Source organism: Coturnix japonica, chromosome 4 (genome assembly GCF_001577835.2).
Source record: "Coturnix japonica isolate 7356 chromosome 4, Coturnix japonica 2.1, whole genome shotgun sequence".
Taxonomy (NCBI): Eukaryota; Metazoa; Chordata; class Aves; order Galliformes; family Phasianidae; genus Coturnix; species Coturnix japonica.
In genome coordinates this window covers 18221398-18239967 of record NC_029519.1, presented here as the reverse complement: position 1 = coordinate 18239967, position 18570 = coordinate 18221398, and the positions used below count along the sequence as shown (strand labels likewise).

At 39.2% G+C, this 18570-nt stretch overlaps 1 long non-coding RNA gene across 1 annotated transcript in view; it reads left to right on the top strand.

The window, feature by feature from the left end:
• Positions 1-18570, top strand: part of LOC116653370 — a 23973-nt gene extending 5403 nt beyond the window's left edge. The window contains exons 3-4 of the long non-coding RNA XR_004307039.1: positions 15793-15840; positions 16706-18570. This is a non-coding gene — a long non-coding RNA (uncharacterized LOC116653370). The remainder of the gene's footprint in view (positions 1-15792; positions 15841-16705) is intronic.

Here is an 18570-nt window from a genome sequence, read left to right as displayed (position 1 = left end):
GGGATAGTGTTGCAGTTGTTGAGAGCCAAGTTAATGTTTTTAGTTGTTGAAAGTGAATTAATTCTCATGAGTGTTCAGCAAATTATTTGAGCTTTTCGTATTTGCCTAGAAATTTCAAGCTCTGCTAAACCAAATTGCTGTCTAAATCCTGAATCATTTTGTACCTCTCTCTGGCTTTTTATGGAATAATTCAATTTAGTAGCAATATATGGCTTTAAATTCATAGATTTCATTTGCAAGTGTATTTGTTCTTGAAAAATTACTTTGATTGCCGAAGAAATGAAGAGATAAAAAAAAAAAAAACAACACTCTCCACACCTATTATTAGTTCATTTTCTTTTGCAATAAAATATTCACTACTTCTTTTGTGCACTCTGTCACAGTTTGAGTACTTCTAAAGGACATTGTCAGAGGATGAATGCAGCAAACCTTCACAGTCCTCTCCTCCAGCTGTAGACATACAGCTTGGACATGAAATGTTTGAAAGTTTCAACTGCTCGATCTTCCTCCTTGCTGGTACACTGACAGGATGCTTTCCATTGCAGTCACCACATGCACCTGCAGAGTAAAACCTTGCCATCCTGTTTTAGACCAACACTCATGTATGAGAGTCAGTTAAGTATGTTGACCTAGCTTCTTCCCAGGGCATAGAGAGAACTCTTAACACTTTCAGAGAGAGGCTCACCTCCCACTTGGATCTGAACTGGCAGTTTTATGAATCAACTCTTTTTTCTTTGTTAATTGTCCATCATTCACACCCATGCTTTGCAGAGACTGATGGCATTTTAATTCCTAAGGGTATTTTAGGATGGAGGAGAGGAGATGGGAAGAGGCTTGGTGAAAAGTGGGTAGGAGTTGGTGTTTTTGGAAGGCTAATTGTTCTGATTGCACACAGAGAAGGGATCAGCAGCCAGAGCACCATCTGTGCACACAGTTTATCCCTGCAGCCTGGCTTCCTCACAGAGGAACGTGTCAGCTTCTGCTTTGCTGGATCAGCTGAAATCCTCCTTCTTGCTCAGAGCTCCAGTGAAATTATGCGGCTTTTTAATGAATTCAGATCTCATATCTCTGCCCAGCACTTCTGAAGGGTACAGGTTTTCACTCAGAGGCAGAAAGCTTCTCTTCATTCTGCTTTTCACTGTCACCTCAAAATGATCATCTCAGTGTCCTGAAGAATGGTAAGAGATACGTGATCCCACACAGAGGTGTAGCAGCATCTCAAGGGGCTCTGAGTGATTGTCCATGGCTGAATAGTTTACATCTGAGATGGTTGAACTGGACTTCCTCTTCAGTCTGGAGAGAACTGGTTAATTTGGTCAGTGGGGTTTAAAACATGGTTTACCTCCTTAAACAGATATCTCTGCTTGTCTCCTTGTTGTGCACAAAGACTATGGGACTCATTCTCATGAAGAAGCTGGCCAAAGTAGATGTCCCAGAAAACTTCCTGCTAAACAGATGGACTTCTCCTAAATATCATTTACCATGTTTCACAATGAATTGTCCTGAACAAAACTGTCAAACACAGGGGAAAAAAGTAGCTGTTTTCATATGTAGTTCCATACTGAACTCCATATCAGTTATTGTCGTGTTGAGAACCTTCCACTTTCAGCATAGTCTCTAATTCAGTACTTAATAGTGTAGACAATGGCAGGTTTAGATGGATCTACCATTACACAAAATTAACACCACACATTCTTATCAGTGTGGGTACAGAGCAAAAGCAGATTTCAGTTCACTTTATATAGCTTATTAATGACCACTCTGCTTCTGTAGATCTCCACACACCTCACCCTAGCCATTATGTTCAAAAATTCTTACTTGTGGCCCCTTTATTCCAAAGCTTCCCCATGACTCCAGCATTGATTCCTACCACTTCCATTCCCTTCTATTTTCTTTCATTTATATCATCTTCTTCCCAATTTAATCTTAGGCACAACTGCTATTTCTGCTATTGATCTTCCCTGCTAGGGATATCAGATACACTCCTTTTGCTTATAATAGCACAGTTTGTTCACCATCAGAAAACAAGAAAATTGTGCTAGTGTTTGTATGTGAGGGAAAGAGGGAGCTCTTCATTTTTACCTTTGCCTAAATACAAAATTTGAGAGGAAAAATTGGCATTGTAAATTTTTTCCCATTATTTTTGCATGTTTTTAGCGTTATGTTCCATTTCTTTCCAGTACAAATGTGCCTGGGCTATTTAGTGTAAAAGTAGTGAGTACCATTAACAGGAACTAAGATAAATTGTTGGGTAATTCCTGTTAGGTTTTCTACCACCTTAAGACATTACAAAGAAAATAGCTTTATGAAAAAGTCAATTGTTTAACTGATTTGACTTGTTAGATTCAAAAGGCAGGGGTGATGAACAAAACAACTTTATTTTTCCCCCAAATGATTCCAGGACATTTTATCTTACATTGTCAGTACCTGAAATGTCAGTATGACCACTACAGCCTAACCCAGAGTTTTCCAAAGCAGCCTGAGGAACTTAGCTTTCCTCTAAACCTAATGGGAATTGGGTAGCTGTCTTCTCAGCCACCACTAAAAATCCCAACCTCAAAGTTTTAAATTATTTGTACTCTGAAAGAGGTTTGCACCTCTTGGTAAGTGTTATTTCTGAGTGCTCAGCAGCAAAGTAGAACAGACATTCCCATGTCAAGGAAGGAGTCCATAAAAAAGAAAACAAAATAAAGTTGTATATATCAAGGAGTTGCTTCTTCCCAGGATGGATTTGCTCCAATAGCATATATCATTCCCTCATATCTTACAAGTCTAACTGTGAAATGTGCAGAGCATAGTAAAGAAAAAGATCTGCTGAGTTAAAAATAAGCATGAATCTGCCAAACCTCTGCATAACCACAAGCATAAGTGGGAGCTGCAAGTGGGAATTTCAGCAGCATACTTTTGGTGTAGCTTGTGGTTGAGTGGTCTAAAATTACAGAAAAATTAACAGTGTAAAGAGTCTCCTTTGCAAACAATTTATTCATTCTTTTGGAGGCATATGGCATTTTGAATATCTTATGCCTGGAAGCATGTGGCCTACAGCTTGTTCCTTGACACCTCAGGGCTGCTAAGCAAGCAGCTCCCAGGAATGTAGGGATGAAAGGTCAATGAGATTTGAGGTATTTGCATCTTGCAGAAAAGAAGTGAGATCTTGTAGAAAACCTGTCCTTTCCATGTGTTAAGTAAAACCGACAATGGGCTTGTTTTCTTGGAGTAACCTGCTGATGAAATGGTCACACAGTGTGATTCTGGAAAGAGGGAGAATTAAGATCTACACAACACTAATTCCATCTTAAAGAAATCTTTGCTTTGGAATGGATGCTTCCAGGAGTTACTATCCTAAAAACTATTCCTATTAGAAACTCTCCTACCATAAACCAACTCTTAGAAAACCCCTTAACTCTTAATTCTTATAAACCCCTCCCCCAAGAAGGAATAGCATTCATATTGCTGCAGCTGGAGGTAAAATAAAAGATGAGTTGACCCAGAAGGCAACTTTCTGTGTTGTCATAAAAATAAGACCCTGCACTCCTTTGGTGGAGCTTAAGGCTGCCACTTCAGAGTTATTTCCACCCATTTAATTTTGATTGCATCTCAGTAGGCAGTAAATGGTGCAGGATACTTTTCAACTGAGGGAACTGGGGGGTAATTATCAATGGCAGGATTTTTTGTGTGTGTTATTTTGACTAAGTCATTTTTCCAGTGGAGCTGGGGTAAATACGTATCTCTGCAAAAAGAAAAAGAGTTGAAGAAATAACTTTAAATAGATTTGGATCTTCCTTATATATCCTTAAAAGCAACATAAATCTAGTCAATAAGAATGAGAGCATTTCTTAGGACCATGCTCTGCTACTCTCATTAAATTTCTAGATCAGAATGCAATTTATACAGCTGCATTTGGTTCCCAGGTGTTCTGGCTGCATGACTGTTGTACTTTGCATGATGAACGAGACACTGTTTTCAAGAGCAAGTTGCTGTAACACAGGTATCGGAACAGGGCCTAATAAGTTCTACAAAATGGACCAGAAAGGCGGCTGTGGCCATGTGGTGCTCTGTGGGGCTGCCAGGAGCACCCCTGAAACAGAAGGTGTTTTTCTGGTGCAGAAAATACTGACAAAATATTTGTTTCATGTATTGCAAGATATTTTTTCAAAAGAGTGCTCCAATGCATGCTTGCGGCTACTTACATTCACCAGCTATCGCAACAGCTCAACACAGTTATCAGATTGCTGATTTGAGACCCATTTGCTGTGTCACGATGCAGAGAGAAGACAGTCAAATCATGTTGCCTGGAAGCATGTTTTATTTGAGCAGAAGGTTGAAACAGTGTCTGTTCTTTCTTTCTTTCTTTCTTTCTTTCTTTCTTTCTTTCTTCCTTCCTTCCTTCCTTCCTTCCTTCCTTCCTTCCTTCCTTCCTTCGCTTTCCTTCGCTTGCCTTCCTCTCTTGCCCTTCCTTCCTTCCTCTTCCTTCCTTCCTTCCTTCCCTCCTTCTTCCTTCTTTCCTTTCCTTCTGTCCTTCCTTTCTTCCTTCCTTCCTTTCCTTCCTTCTTTCCTTCCTTCCTTCTTCTTCTTCCTTTCCTTCCTTCTTCCTTCCGTTCCGTGCCTTCCTTCTTGTCCTTCGTCTGCCTTCCTCCACTCGCTCCCTTCCTCTCCTTCCTCCCTCCTCTCTTCCTGCTCTCTCCGCTTCTCTTCCTCTCTTCCTTCTGCTTCCTCTCTTCCTCTCTTCCTCTCTTCCTCTCTTCCTCTCTTTCTCTCTTTTTCTCCTGGAGATTAAGAGAGCAAACAGCTAATCAAGGGAGAAAAACTCTCGTAGACTGGTTATGCATGAAAGGCTGGTGTTTGAATTAATGGGTTACAATTTGCTCTGTATAGAACTTACCCCATATATAATAGCAAGAATAAAAACCAAAGTCATTTGTTCTCTCACTGCTTTTGAATTTACTTTGATGTCACTAGCATCAGCCTTAACTTAGGTTGGTCCACTGCTGCCACACGCAGAGGGGAGCTTTGCTGTAATTAAGGATGGGAATTTGTTTCTGTTTTAAGGTGCTATAAAATCTATTGCTTTTTTCAAATACAGTGAAATTTTGTGGATGCCTAGGGGGTGTATTAGGACCTGTTTGTGTTGAAATTTGGCATCATGTGAGCTAGACATTGTGCCTCAAGGCAGGAACTTTTTTAATGTGTGACAGGTTCTTATAATACATTTCTTATGTTGTCCCTAGACAACCCAGTCATCATTCTGATCGTGACTGATTGATCTCAGTGGTTTGGCATTTCCCACTGATGGCACATGGGGCTCATGTTCCAGCACTGCGTCAGGAAAGCAGATTTGGAAACCAGTGCTCTCTAACCCCTCTCTTCAGTCTGGCTGCACCTCCTGCACCCTCACAGTGAGCTCAGCCGAGCAGTGCAATGCTCCCCTTCCAGAGGGGCTGGGTGATGGCTGCTGGGTGCACAGCTCAGACCTTAGTTCTGACTGCAGTGCTTTCTCTGCAGTATATGTTCTGAAGAGTAATCACAAATCTTCCTCTGTCACCAGTCCACATAATGAAGGGCTAAATCATGGCACTGCCATGAAATACGAGACAAAATAATGGTACGCCACCTGGGAGCAAATCCAGAGACAGCCACATCTCTAGTATTGTAGAGGCCAGAAGGTTTATTACTCCTTACATTCTTTGCTCACAATTGCCCTCAGGACCAGTTCTGACAAATAACGTTTCTGATATTCCCCGAGGGAAACTTCAACAGTATCCAGCATTTGTATTGCTTTAGATGCTCACTAACCTCCAGGCTCTCTTGCATGGCTGGCAGTACCCGCAGCATCCCACAAACCATCATTGAAGAGACATGAATCATCTTCCTAAGGCAGTAAATATCTCCCCTCACATTCCCTTCACCCCCCCAGCAGAGCTGCCACAGCATATTAGGATCCTGCAAAGAGCACACATGCATTTACATCCTTGCCTGCATGAGGCATGGCCTTAGGCAGCATCTCCTCCCAGCCTCAGGAGTCCATGCAGGGTATCTGTATTTTGCTAGCATCTCTCTGTTCCCTATCTAATCTTGATTCAGTGTGCAGTGTCAATCCCAGCTTGAAACCTAGGGAAAGGCTGGTAACGCTGCATTGCTCTTACAATCACTTTGAAACTTCATTCTCACTTCTCTCTGCATGAGCACTGAGCCCCAGTTTTTTTTGATCTGCCAATATACATTAACTGTACAATCATCCTCATATTTCTTCCTCTGATTTCCTTTTGTTCCCTCCTTTCCTATATGTATTTTCCCATTCTTGCTTTATTTTTAATGGCTGAAGAAATACTCAGGCTTTTTCAAACAACAGGTTTCAACATGAGCCACAACATGGTGTTCTTCTTTACAGCTGGTCTGAGTCCCTTATGAGTGAAGATACTCTATGCATCTTGGGAAAAAAAGGAAGAAAAGGTGCATCTGAAAGAGTTCTTGTGGATACAAGAGAGGAAACAAACAACTCTGTTATAAAACTCCTTTAGCAAAGCCAATTGTGATTGCTGGGCTTGTTCAGAAACAAACACAGCAAAATGAGATATACAAGTTTATATACTTGTATATAAATATACTTTGCAAAAATATATTGTTACACAAATTTACACCAGTGCTGACATTTTAACTACTAAGTTTGAACCTAAAACAATTCTTTACTTCCAAATTATGAATTTGTGAATATTCAGTTAAGTTGAATCAAGGTCTTTCCCTAAATAATCTTTCATTGCTTTCTAACAACTTTACTGTGATGTTAATACCTTTGACCTTAGAAGAAAATAACTTATTATCAATAATTTATGTAGCAGTTATGGCATGTTTCTTACAGTGCAGTAGGCAGACCTGAAAGATGTTTGTGAGCTTATTTTGCAAGTCATCTGTAAATGCTTCACTGGCAGAAAATGGCACAATTTAAAACCTTCACCCTGAAAGACTGTAAAATGCAGCTTTCATGATGAAATAATGAGCATATTCTTAGACTAGGTAGGCCAGAAAAATGAAAGAACTGTTTGATACATGTTGTCAGAGGGGTTCGGTGGTTCTTTGCAGGTTGAGGGCTGTTGAGGACTTCTGCACAGCACACAACCTCTGCATGTGGAATGGCCATTGTTCAGAGCTCCAGAAAATGAAAGCTGCCAACCAACCACCTCTGTGCACAGCCTCCTATGCAGGGGGCTCCTCCCTCCTCCTACACAGTTCAGGAGGTGTTACCTATTCAGAGGGGCTATTTCCCAGGTTCATCTTTCAGGGTGCCTTCAGCATTATCTATGAAAAAGTGTTCTGCAAACTGCCCTGCAGTGCACTAGTCCTCCTCTACAAGAACTCAAGGCAGCTTCTTGAGATCCCAGTGGAGGCAGTGTCTATTTCACTCACAGACCCTGAGCACTTGCAAGCCATTGTTTAAGAGCTACACATTACCCCCTTTCCAAGTTACCTCCTCTTCCCTTACACAGGTCACATTCCAGATGATAATGTTTCCCTTCGTAGAAAGTAATATTTGGCATTTGCTCCAGCAATTATAGTGGAAACTACAATATGTATACAGTGAGATAAATTTGACAGTAGATGTTCTCTAAATTTACAGGAACAGACCTGTCCCAGACATGCATCTGACCACCACCCTCCCCCCACCAAGTGAATGTCCACGCACGTGGATGTTTGGAATGGACTCAAACTGACACTTGCATCTGCCAGCAGTGGGGATAGATGAATGTGTATTTCTTTTATATTTGTGCTTGTCCCTTCAGACTCTGGGAGATGTAATGTCTGTTGGAGTATAGGATTGTCCTCCTGGGCTCAACAAGGCCATTTTTATCCCTTTGAGAATCAGGGATATTTGGCTGCATCCCTCTGTTATATGGAGATGATCAAAATCGATAAAAAGGGAGACAAAGCCAATTCCTCCAGTCTGGGCAACATATCAGAACTCTTCATTGCACTTTATTGTGTCTGAGTAGAGTGCTTCAAATCATAATCAAAATTACTCTCAGAGGAATGAAAATCTCCTGATTCATCTTTGCACAGGAAAAAGTAAAACAAATAAATAGTATTTGTGAAGCATAACATTGTAATTGCCTGTCTAGTAGCCTGCATTCAGCCTCAACTCCCACTGCTTTGTCTTTATTTGTCATGCGATTCATTGAACAGGTCAGTGATAAGAAACAAGGATAGACAAGCCAGGAAGTAACGGCCTTTTAAAAAATGATTGTACAAAAACACGGTAAAACCCCAAAAGAAATGAGTAATTTCTGACACCAACATTTATTATAAGTGAAATGGAATGCAAACAACATAAATGAACCCAAAGTTCCTAAGTACAGAACTCAAAGATTTCATTAAATACAAAATCATACTGTATCTTTACGCTGTGTGTACTTGAACATGTAACTATGAAAAGTACACTGTAGCTGAAAATTAATAGAACAGCTGCTTGAATAGTAATACCTTTATTAGTCTTCTTATAACAGGTCTGTGTTTTTCAAGTTACTCTTCAAGTCCACGCTATTTTAACACTTCACAACCACAGAGCAAGCTTGGAAACACTGATATTGCTGATTTTTTGGACTGGTCCTGGAGTAGACCTCTGATATTGTGTCAGATGGTGTGGAATACTTTAAAAACCGGTCTCTTGAGGCTATGTCCCAGAGGAAATGGAAGTTACTGGAGATCTTTACATTGATTTACAGGGTGAATAATTCAGAGTATTAGTACCACTGGTATTGAGAAGTAATATAAAGAAATAAGCAGTAATACTTCTACAAGATTACTTAGTATAATTTAGTAACATAAAGCCATTCCCTGGACTATGGAGGAAACTTCAGTTGCTTCAGTGCAACACAGAGAATATGAGAAAAGGCAGAGCTATGGGTCAGATGTCTTGGAAAAAAATATGTGCCCAGCCAGTGACGTGACACTAAAAAGCTGCCTGTGGAGAATATTACCTATAACATGACCTATAAATTGTCATCTCATTCAGTCATCCTAAAGATGACCACAGTCAGTTTCTTTTTAGGTGCACTTCATTGAGCCTGGAGTCCAAAGGTATGACTCTCTGCAAAGAGTAAGTGATCCATCTGCCTTTAGCAGTCTGCAATACAGGAAAAACTCTATTATGCAGCTGCAGTTCCTCTTCATGGCAGAGAATCTGTATTTAGGGATTTGGATTTATAGTCCTTCCAAATGCATGCTAAAGCAATTTGAGAGGTTATCATCTCCAGCTGCCTGTCCTTTTTCTTTGCCAGAGGTTATTGCTCTTCCAGCACAGACAATTGAAAGGAGACCACGTTACGTGCACTGCTCATGGCCTGGCACATTGATTTCAGCTTACTTCATTAACAGGCTGAGCTATGAGCGTAGGTGGCAGTGCACTCTGAATTACCATCCCTAGTTGGCCTAGCAGTCATAGCTAACTTGCTTGCCGGTTCCAATGGGTGATTTCGCAAGTACTGAGAGCAAAGGTCCCCAAGCAGGGTATTAAGATGATGGACGTGTTCTAGGCAATGAACCTCCCACAACAGACACTTTCCAGTTTTACCTGATGGCATCCCTGTCTGGCACACAGCATTCGTGGATTCACTTCAGTGGTGAGCAGTGTAACTGCAAAGCCCTGCTCCAGTTCTGCAGGGGAAGGCGCTGAACTGTTACTTCCTAGAGAGACTCATTTTCATCAGCTGTGTGCTATTATAGAAATTACACATTGTTTTGCTTTTGTCTGAAGGATGTGTGGTCTGAGAATGACTAATCCAACAGACTTTTGGGGGATCTAGTGTTTGAATGTACCCGGAGCTGCTCAGCATGTGCAAATTCTGCTGAATGCCAAACAGCAAGAGATAGCAAGGGACAACTTGTGGATGCAAGCCAGCAAAATTTCAGAAGCTTGGAGGTGAAGAAACAGTCAATGTCTGAAATGTCTAATAGCTATTTAATTCTGAAGGTAGACATCTCAACTCACAAGTGCAATTTGGGTTCCTTGGTGGATTTGGTTTTTTTGATCTACAGGTACACCAAAATGCACCAGTGAATCAGTGGGAGTTAGAGGATTTAATGTCTATTGTGACAGTTTCCATCTGCAAGTATCTAAATACCTTTCATTCTCTGGATCATAAGGAATTATCTGCAGCACACTGAAATGTGAGGCATTTGCTCAGGAAGAAGTGACCTCGCTTGAGTAGAGGGTTTTCAGCATGGAGCAAAATAAAATTCAAACAGTGATTAGTAACATCAGAAAGACCTTCCGATCCAGGTATTCCTGAAAAGAAATACTGTAGAAGATATCCAGGCATTGTTAATTATATTCAACCCATTAAGCACAAGCATCATATAGAGAAAAATCATTTGGAACTGTCAGGTTTTCATATTGCCACCCTGAGGCTTACCCCACATTTAGAGTAACTTGCATTGATTTCTGCTGACATTAATGACCCATTAACAGCTATGGAAGGCTGTTCTTAGCCTCTGCCCTTCCCCACTTCCTGCTCACTAAGCTTTCTGGGCATTGCTGCTATAAATTTCACACAGGCAGTGTTTCTTCTATATCTTGCCTTTCTGATAGCTTTCTATCTGATACCAGGCTTTGAAGTTGAAATGTTCAATGATCAGTAAGAATGGGCAGGGTTGACCATATCCTTGTAATACATGGAAGCTCATTGAAATAAACCATTCTAATTAACAAAAAATCCTGATTAACAAAGGACCCATGTATATTTTAGGTAGGGATACACTCAATTTTTAATATGCATTTAACCTTAGTCAGTATTAGATTTGCTTCAAACACTTTTGGCTGTGTAGTATAGACATTAGATGATTCTTTCTTTCCATTCTTCCTCCTCACCTAAGTCTGATCATTTTGAAGCTGTGGGATGATTAGAAGGATGAGCTGATTATAAAGATAGATTGCCATTGGATCAGAGACAGTATGCAGTATGATATTCAAGAAACAATAAATGCATGGAGCAGAATGTGAGATAGAATAAACAGCAAGAGAATAAGTTAGTGAAAGCTTAAATTAATAGAGAAAAACAGAAATTATAGGAAAAAAAATAAGAAAGAATGTTGTTGCTGCTTTCTATTGTAACCACCTCACTGGAAATATGTAATATACATATTTATACAATAGATATAATACAATTATATATACAATACAATTCATAAACTTTAAATCCCCTGCTGGAGATGAGCAATAGTACAACAGTAAAATATATAACATTTGGGACTGGTCTTTATTGACAGAGTAAACAGCCATGACTTTTAGTAGAGCTTCAGCTGGTAATAGAGAGCATCTCCACTAGAGGATAATGCTCCACTGAAAATACGTCACAGAACATCTCTTGATATAAAATGATCATTGTATATCCTAGCTTTATTGGTCTCTCAGTTATTCACATTCAGGCTTTCAAGTGTCTGCTTCACTCCAGCCTTACTATCCCTTTTGCTCTTCTGAAGTTGCACAGAAATTGTTCTTGAAATCAGTGCTAGAGTCTTTGTGACTAAACGTAAATCAAAACAAACAGGAAAAATGCTTTAAGCCTCCGGGGAAATTGTGGGGCTCTTTATAGTATTTGCTTGATGATCCAGCTACTTTAAGAGGAGTTATTTCTAAGGCTATCAATTAAGTGGTGATGAGTAAATGAGGTCATTAACATTAGAGCTATTCGCTTCAGAACTGCTTCCAGTTCTCATTTCCACAGGTAGACCCTGAAGTCTGTTAGCCTCACAGTGAAGCTCGCCTGGTCTCAACTCTGTTTCTATAGCAAATCAGGGCTCTCTTGAGCTGTCATTCTTCTCAAAGAGACTTCTTGTGAGGATGCAAGACCTCGATATCTCTAGATGCCACTAAAATAGCTCCAAAAAGGCATCACAAGCTGTTTTTAAGTGAACATTAGCAAGGACTCTAAAGTAAGGAGTTTCTTCTTTAACCTACAGATTTCCTAGATGCTGAGATTAATTTGCTCTGTTTTGCTAAGAAGGTAACAGTGGCATAACGTTTTTGGGGAAATAATGAAGTGAAAAATAAAAATCAACAACAATTACACTAATGAACAGTTATATAAAGCCCATTCATTAAGAGGCAGGAAATGAAAGGGATTATAAACTTGCAAGAATTTTAAATTTGGGAAAGGTAACACAGCAGATCATTAAATCCATCATTAGCTCACAAACAATGCCCTATATGAGAGGAAAGTCAGAGTAACACATTTTTCTTCCTAAACCACAGCTACAGATTGACTTGGGGCTGCATAAAAGAAGTTTTACTAGTATCCTTAGTATTCATTTTCTAAAGAATTACAAAAGAAATAGGAGTGAACAAGTTTCTTATCCAGCCGCTAATCTGAGAATCTGCTATCTGCTCTGCATATATTGTCAGAAGTAAAGAGTAGGACCATTCAAAGATATCAAGTTTTGTCATTGCAGCCACAGACCAATATGTAGTTATGCAAAGTCAGAAAAAAAAACAGCTTACTAAAAGCACAAGAAACATGGAAGTGATGTGAAAATTGAAAGTACCTTCATTTGCAGTTGTCTGTTTTACTTTTATCCTACATCCCTTTCTCCATCTTCAGTAGAAAAAGAAGAAAAATCTCAAAAGTAAACTAGACCCAGAACTGGAAGCAAAACAGAGTTATTCAAATTGCTGTGAGTTAAAAGCCTGATTGAATTTTGCAAGAACGAAATTAAAAACCTGAATCTATTAAGAAGCATTATTTGACTGACAGTCTCTGTCAGGTACTAATTAACCTCAGCAGCATCTAAGCACAATGCAGATAAAGTACTAGTTTACTGCAGCCACAGGAACAAGAAATGAAAGTAGGGAACGGCATCAAATTAAAACCAAGTATATGTTTGCCCACATTTTTCTGGTTTTGCAAGATAGTTCTCTATTAGCGATGGTCAACCTGTCTTTCCTGTGATCGCAGATTTACTATTATTTCCTTGGGTTTAAAATGAGTAATTATAAAAAAATCCCCATATGTCTTCCAGTCCTGATTAGTACATTCCTGAAAAGTATCTGAAAGTAGTAATACGACAGCAGGGTCTTTGTGCTGAGATTACAATTCTTACCAGCTTTGAAGCTGGTTTCCATCTGAAGCCCCATGTCCATTTGTGTTAAATCACTAAAAAGCGAATTATCTTGACATTTTATTTTAATAGCCTGGCTTTGCTTTGGCTAAACATGAAACGTTGAACTTCCAGGGTATGAACTTCCCCCAGCAGCGTATGTTTTGGGAACACTGGACTGCAGAGTGAAAGAGAAGGAGAAAACAACAGAATCAGCACCAGGCTAATAGCTCCTTACTAAAGGAATCACTTTCCAAGATGGAGGGAGGGGTGTGTGTGTGTGAAGAAAAATCTTGCCTTAATCCGTATTCTGATATTTTTAAACATATAAATTATTCACAGCGTAACATAGGCCTTTTCCACTAAAGCAGTAAAGTTAAAGATTCCTATCTGCAGGACAGTCACCCTCTATTAACCCACCAATTCACTACCCTGAGCAATGTAAGTGGAGAAAATGCATTTATCTTAATAGAAGAACACACTGCACATGTGATTTTAGTCAAGTCCTAAATATACTTGCACGCCAATTCCTTATAGCTCAGAAACCATATTACTGTGTCTACTCCTATGGGATCAAGTGGAAATGAAGCAGAGAAGGGAGATGAGAGTGATCCACTGAGTAAGAAATTGTGCTTCAAATTGCTTCATATTGCTGAAACTATCATCTTGTCTGGAGGAAAAAGAACATGGGCAGTTATCCAGGTAAAGTCACTACCACGCGAGAATATTGTAACATGAGTTGCTCAAGACTATACGTTATGTGTCATTTGCCACATGACAGGGCTGCATGTTACTGTTCTTCCTATTCATCCAGTGGTGACCACCAAAGACAAGTCATTGGACTCAATGGAAACAACCAAAGAAAAGAGGCTTCTCCTTTCTTAGGGGAGATACAGAAGAATTTACCCTCACACACTGTGCTTGTATATTTATAATGTTCCTTCCAACCTACATCCTTAGGAAGGAATTATTTTCCAAACAATTGACTATTGAAAGAAGGAATGATGTAGAAGGAAGGCTGAGAGAACTGAGAGGGAATTCTTACCAGCACTGGTGCCAGTAGAAGGAAAACAAGATTACAGACCAAAGGTGGCAAATGTATGTACCCCTGTGGCAGGATGTGAAAGGTCCACTGCCTACCTTCCCATGTAAATGTAAACTGGTCCAACAATTCTTCAGCAATTGGAATACTGAAGAATGCATTTGCCAAATACAGGACACAATGGTAGATTTTTATTTCGCTACTTAATATGTTCATAAGAAGGGCAGTATTGGGTATGGCTGCACAAACAGGCGGCGTAACCTTATTTAGTTCTCTGTAATCTACTGTCATTCTTAGGACATGGTCTGTCCACCAAAGTCACTGAACATCACTCTATTCCCCTAAATTTAGTTGGATCTCCATAAATGATGTTTCTGTGCCTGTGCCAACCAACACCGTAATCCTTGGTATTTACTTTTGGGACCAAAAGATTGTTAGTTCAACATAGGGCCTCTGGTCCCATCCAGAGGCCCTAGTTACAGGGGATGCTGTTTGTAAACAGTGCATTAGCGATAAGTCCTGTCATCTCCTCTAAAGTTAATCCTGAAGTAACTTTAAATTGTACCTTAAAACCAGCAAATTGTACCGTTCCAATGAATAAAAATTAATTGCAGAACTGCTAGCTTTTGTATAGGTGCGTAATTATACTATCTTATATAGTATAATCACTATATCATATATATTATAAAGGCAAGAAACAGTTATATAACATATTTCTTCAGCAAGATAAGCCATGTTCTCAGAGAAGAGGCAACAGTTGTGTTTTGTGATTTCAGCAGGCTGCTCTGTGGGAAATGTAAAAAGTATGCTTTAAAAGTATGAAATAACGGCCAGGGAATCATATCCCCTCAGCCAGGCTGCCAAAAATATTTATGGAACTAAAAATCTCAGGAGCATAAAGCAATTCATACTATGTCAATACCCGTGCTAAGAACTTTCCATTGGTTAATATATGAGAGGGAATAATATCCATCCATCTGCTTTGTGACTGTTCAACCACAAAAGCTGCTACATGTCAATCATTAATCCTCCTTAGAAAACCTTTTTTTAATTTTTTTAAATCCCCTGGAAGGCAAGTTTTCTGTTTACTTGTTCTTATTTCTTTTCTGTGATTTAAAAACCATCTTCATTCTTTATTCTTACAGGTTTCTTACAGATACTGACAGATACGTTTTCTTCTCAGTAGAAAATCACTTTTCATACAGCTCTATTATCAACCAAGTTGCTTTTCTTCTCTAATAGAATGACCAGGTTACGTGAACCAGCTATTTTTCAGCTTATTCAAGTTCTTTAGAGACTGAGCTCAATGCCTTTGCTGTAATGATGTTTGTTCTACCAGCAGTCATTCAGTGGCCATGCTGCTTCTATTTTTCTTGATCAGATAGAAGTCCTTCCAGCTGCAGGCAGAACAGGAATGCAAGAAAAATATTTATAGGAATCAGAAGTGTCTTAATTTAGATACAACAACAAAAAAACATCATCCATGGCTTCTAGTACTGCCCCTTAAAAGCTAATCAAGCAAGTATTTTGTAGCAATGAGAGAAATAAACTTCAGTGAAGGAGGATTACTGGAAGCTGCTAGCAACACTGGGAAATCATTTATGTCAGCTGGGATCAAGAAAGGTTGCTTAACTTTCTGTTGTTGCATGCTGCTGCTTTTTTTACAGGTTGGTTTCTGCTGGGACAGTCTGCATTGTTAATATTGCTGTCATAGAGTAAGTATGTAACATCAAAGGTAATCTTTGCTGTAAGCACAGGTACTGTTTCAACTTCTCAGAACTGTCACAGAGTAAAATCTAATTTAATTGCACTAGTCACTGAAAATGACTCACCACAAGCAACTAACTTTTGCAAATCAATGAATAAACAGGCAAAAACCAAGCTGTGTGTGTTACAGTTAGAAAACCATTTGCTTAAGTTATTTTAGAAGCATGAGAAAAATATTAAGATAACACATTTCAAATTTACTTTAGCTATCAAGCCTTTTGCAAAGGGTAGATAAATAGCACTGAGTATGTAGCTTGTCCAAAAGGTTTGCCTATGCAATCTATCAGTGTTACACTTTGCTTTATTACATTAACTATTATCTGCTAATACCCAGAAAGCCAAGAGAATTATAGCCCCCCCATGCTGGGCAATGTCAAGCAAATGCTTACTGTAGGAGACAGTCCATGTTTCAGAGACACTGTGCTCTGCACAGGCACTGTGCTGGAGGAACGAAACAAAGCCCTTCCATCCTGCTCGCAGTCTAAGTAACACAGCTCAGGGGCAGGAAGTGCCCATAGTTGTACAGCTGTGATCCTGCTCAAAGTATTGGTTCACATCAAGTGCTTTAGGTGGTATAAATGCAGTTGGTGGCTCTGCCTGTGGCAGGGGGGTTGGAATGTGATAGTCCTTAGAGTCCCTTCCAACCCAAGTTGTTCTATGTACAGAATATCATCCAGCATTGTCTTCCTAATGAAGGGTAGTCAGCATTCTTTATTTAAATAGATAGAATAAGTACATTTTATGGACATATTTCTGTCAGCAGTATGTGACATTTTTAATGCTGTTAACTAATGTTCTTTTCTCATTTCCAAGGGGAAAATGTCAGATACAAGATTTCTGCTGGAGCAAGGTAAAACTACATACACAGCTTTACTCACTACAAAATATTATTATTCCAAATATGTCTTATTTTAAATAAATACCTTATTTTAAGGAAATTATTAATTTACAGTGCCAGAAAGTTCTTACAAATGTATCTTGTTACATTTTGCCATGTATCCTATTTCATTTCCAATGGGATAAAAGCCACATCTGTTCACACAAAAGCTTATGCAACCACAGCGTAGCACTCCCAAACCCACAGACCCTATGAATGATATACAAGTAGAAACATTAGGTTTCACATGCTTCCGTGTCAAAAGCAAAGAAATAAAATGCGAAGGTATGGCACTTTCAAAGCACAGTTGCAGATCAATCCTACTCATCAATTTCAGCTACAAAATTGGCCGAGAACTGAGAATCTTTTCAGTTATGTAGAATCTAAAATGAATACCAAAACCTGACAGATTTTTCCATAATGTTTCCATAATGGACTGATAATGTTTACATTGCTCTGGTGGATGTACAGCTTGGATCTGAAAGCTGCTAAAATTCAAGGAAACTATGCCTTCTTGCCCTGCTTCTCCATTCTCTCTGCATGGAGGGAAAGTATTTTGTTTTCTTCCTCTGCATTTATGTGGGCACCAGCCATAAAATGGGAATCCAAATCCTGATTCAGGCTCCACCAAATTTAGAAATTTGGGATCTACAGCTTTATTTTGGGCATATTTGTCCTTCCAAATGCTGTGACACATCAGCTAAGTATTTTCTCAAGAGTAAATGCCCAGGAACACAACGCATACTGACAGCTCATCCTGAGAGCAGCTCTTGCACACGGCTTCTGCAGCCCCTCTGTTCTGATGAGGAAGAAAACCCATAGTAATGATACTTGCATACCTGTTCAATACCGTTATACTTACTATATTGAATGTGTTTATTAAAATGTAATTTTAGTACACAGTACACACCTGATGCAATTTGTTACCTGTCACTTCAGTTAGATTGCAGTTCTCAATCTGAAAGATTTACCAAGCAGAAATAACATTGTAAGTCTTACGCTGAATGGAGTGATGTAGTATATGTGTCTGAAAAGTTTTATATTTGTCATTTTTTCACACTAAAAAGCTTTCTTAAGTCTTTATCATTTTTCAAGGGACTGTCCTGACTACTTAACTGAAGAAGGATGCCTTAATGAAATAATGTTTTAGTCAGAAGTAACTTGACTTTCTGCATCTCTTGTGCTGTTCCTATCTGACAGTTGCTCAAGGATGTATTTGATAGGGTCTGTTAGATGCTGCGTCTCATCTCACCTCATCCATGACCCCAATATGTTTCAGTTCCATTTCTACTAATTAAATAAGCAGAATTCTTTCCTATCCTGATAGGACTGGGCCATTTATTTGCCTTTCCTCAGTCATAATGGCAATTCTGCAGTAACTGAGTAAGAATAAGAAAAAGCTGTGAAATCTGGATGTTGTATAACACACTCTATACCCAGATGGTGAAACTAAGTTATCTGTAAACACTTTCCAGGATTGCTGGGAGAGGGGACATGGTGAAGAAAAGTAAGGGCTGTTATTTAAACCCTTCCTTACCATTAAGTTAGCAAGGGGAATCTTCACCTTGCTTTTCTTTCCTCCTAGTTCCCAGGTCCATCATTTATGATGTATCATACGAAGTAGGTTATAAAACTGCAAGCATTAAGCTCTAGACAGAATTAGCTTTTTTCACATGCTATCTCTTGTGACTGTGGCATTTGCAGGATCGTATCTTGTGCTGCAGAACAGATCAAAGTATTTCTGTATGCAATATTGTCATGGTTTTGTAATTTTGTAATTTTGCTATCAGTATTCCACATC